Genomic DNA, 3,679 nt, shown 5'->3' on the forward strand with positions numbered 1-3,679 from the left:
CAAAGAAACAGATGCTTAGCTCAGTGATGAGAATGTAAACCGGGGCTACATATAAACTGAACTACAGTCAGATGTGCAGCTCACCTGAGACGAGCCATGCTGCTTGGCCTGCGAGGCCCCTTGGCTGTAGCTACTAGTGCTGGCAGCCTCAGCGGGGTCCTGGTCCCCCGGCCTCCTCCTCCTGCTGTGGGTGGAGGGTGAACAGAGCTGGTGAGCAGGTAGTTCTGGACCAAAGCTCTGCTCTTCTGGACGGCTCTCTGATGCCACCGTCCACTGATGTCCAGACCCAGGCCGAGCACGGCGTTCGGGGGAGCAGCTCCGGTGGTGCCAGTCATCGGTCTCTGAGTTTTTTTGTGTCTGGAGGAGAATTTACCTGAAAATAGCCTCTGATAGCTAAACTAGAAACTAGATTATCCAGCCACACATGGATACATAGATATCAAGCAGACAAAGTGGACTACTGTGAAGACCTGGATCTGTGTGTGTCTACAAGCCCTGGGGGTGAATGTAGAGGGGATTATACCGCTCCACCTGTGGGCAGCGGACACCATCAATGATGCATGTCCATTAATGATGCATGGCTGGAGCTGGAGCCGGTCAGGTGGACACCACCTACTTTACCTCCTCTCCCTCTCTCCCTTTCCCTCTTCTCCAGGTCAGCTTACAGTCAGAGGGAACAGGTGGTAAACACACAGAGTGAAGTGAGGGTTGGTTGAAGGTGCTTGAAATGTAGATGTGATACATCCATTATCTGTAACCGCTTATCCTATTCAGGGTACATTGGGCGAAGGCGGGGTATACACTGGACAGGTCGGCAGACTATCACAGAGCTTGATGTGATACAATGAATTCAAATAAATTCTACTTTATTTATTTTTGTAAATACTGAATACTAAGAAGGTTATTGCAATCAGTGTTGGAGAAGACAGGCACTTGTAGAGCGGTAGGAGACACAATAGTGTTTATAGTCTTGAAGAGAAGTTTTGAATTTCTTTAGTTAGCTGAAATAAGTTTGGCAAAATAGGCAGACCTAGCAGCCCTCATCATTTCATTAAAATTGATTAAAAGTCCTTTAAGATGCAGCCGATGGACCTCTAGTTTGGTGGCTTTCCATAAGCGCTCTCTCTTCCTACATTTTCGCCTAAAACTGCGTGTTGACTCATTAATCTAACGTGAGGATTTGACAGAGGAGACCTGCCTGGATTTAAAGGGAGATACTATATCCAATACAGAGGAGCACAGTTCATTAAATATCTGGACCAAGGTCTCCACATCAAAACAGTTTAACAGCACATCAGGGTCAAACAAAGCTGTGAAATTGTCAGCTGTGCTCTGGTTGATGATGCACCTGCGAGACAAATGTTTATGGGGCAGCAGATCCAAATTACAAGAAGCATCAAAAAGAACACACTTATGATCGCTGACAAGGAAGTCCGAACATTACCAATAGTTAGACTGTGTGAAAGTCCAGAGTATGCCCCGCTGTATGAGTGGACCCAGAAACATGTTGTATAAAGTTAAAAGACTTAGTAATATCAAGAAATTCAGATGCAGCCTTAGAGGTAGCATCATCAACGTGGAAGTTAAAATCACCCAGAAATAAAACTTTGTCCAATTTTATAACCAAAGATAAAAACTCAGTAAAATCAGACAGATGGACCAGGGGGTCGGTAAATTAAAATACAATAGAAAGTCTTCAACCGACCAACGTTAGTCATAGTAAGTTGAAATGAGGGGAAAGACTCAGTGCTAACCAACCGGCAGTCAAAATGATTTCTAAAGACCACAGCAAGACCTCCACCAGGGCCTGACAGCTTCGGCGTGCAGACGGAGCGACAGTCTGCAGGACAAAGTTCATTGATGAACGAACATTCCATATACCGTTACCAGGTTTCAGTACTGGGGAACAAAACAGTTATCTTACTGTAGAGAGTAGTTTTAGTAGCATATTATCATTGTACATAATAACTGGACAGATTCTGCAGAATATCAGTGTTATTCTTACCAAACCTCCGTTTTGTTTTCCAGTACTGTACCCCCTAAATGACCAGTATTTACAAAAATACATTAAAAATTATTAATTTCTCCTTTCATCCTCCACAGCCTTGTTGTAGGCTACCTGACTCATACAACATTACACTGTAGGCAGGCTGTATTTTAAAGTGTTACCAGGATTACAGCTTTTAAAACAAACAAAAAAAAAAGTTTAAAAGACCAGTTTTTATCAACACTTTAATTTACAGGTCTATTGCTCCCGAAGACATTTTTGAAAGTTTCCTGAACAGAAATACTTTATGTAAATTTGGTACTCAAAAGGAAAACCGATGCCGTTATTTTATTTTGTTGTGTTCAGTTGAGTGAATTTTTTGATTTCCAGAAGAATGCCAGTGTGTAGAGTGTGTGTGTACGTGGGAAGTGAGTGCTGAAGCAAGAGAGAGAGTGGCGGCAACAGCAGCGAGTAACGTTATCAAATCCGAGTTTGGTTTGTCCGTTGTGGGCTACTGTAGAAACATGGCGGTGCAACATGGCGGAGTCCGTGAAGAGGACCCGCTCCCTATGGAGATATAAACGGCTCATACTAAGCTAACGACAACATAATTCTTATTGTCAGGTGATTTATACACTAAAGAAAACATACTTACTAGTATTATATTCCATTTCTACCAATAGATCCCCCTTATCGTTACACACTGTTCCTTTAAGAGCGTGCGGAAACTAGAGAAGTAGAAACAGATCACTAAAAGGAGCGGATAAATGGTTGAAATGTCCAGCTTCAGCCACTCCAAGTGTTCGTACAAAAGAAAAACACAATGGGCTTAAACATGAACAATTCCAATACCACTGTAGTAACATGTTAAATTAAAATGAACACATGGAACATGACCGGTGGGGTTAGCAGGGTAGTTGATCTGATTAGGCTGTGGATGTACATCATTTAGCAAAGGTTGTGAACCAGTATAGTAACTGAACACTGTCTATATTTTTGTTTCCTATGAGATTATTAGGAATATAGTCCTATAAAATAAGGTGTTAACTAGCTTCTCCTTGTTTCACCGTTGCCACTTTACACTGGATGGGATTGTTTAGTAACAACTTTACAGGTTTTTCCTTTAATGTGTCACTGGTGTGTTTTTGGCTGCCAACAGCCTGTTTACAGAGTCTCATAGTACCAGAGTGCAGCTCAGGTCAGGCAACAGCAAACTGACCCACATTCGGCCTCCCTCAGTCGGGCTCGTAAACTTCAGGCTCCTCCGTATCGCCTTCCTCGCTCCGGGCTGGACCTCCTCCAGGGTTGACAGCCAAAACCTCAGGATACAAGCGTGATCCAGCAGAGGAAACATTGCACCTTTACCCTTAATTGTAACTGGACTGGCTTCAGAGCGGGAGCACTGAGGCAAGTCAGCAGGCGGAGGTGGTAGTTAATCAACTACTCAGCGCTCAGCACAAGCATTTGTCAAAGTGCATCAGTATGACTAAATCAAGTAAAACCATCTTCATGTTTTTTAACTAACTACGTACTTTGCAAGTCTCCACATGCTGCAACTTAAATTTGACTGAATATATGCAATTATGCTATAAAGTGTAGTATGTTTCTACTTTACAGTAACAGGCTTGAAACGACTCTTAACTCAAATTATCGGCTGAACATCTGCATTGTAAGAAATACAAACAACAAAAG

Source organism: Sebastes umbrosus, chromosome 15 (genome assembly GCF_015220745.1).
Source record: "Sebastes umbrosus isolate fSebUmb1 chromosome 15, fSebUmb1.pri, whole genome shotgun sequence".
NCBI lineage: Eukaryota > Metazoa > Chordata > Actinopteri > Perciformes > Sebastidae > Sebastes > Sebastes umbrosus.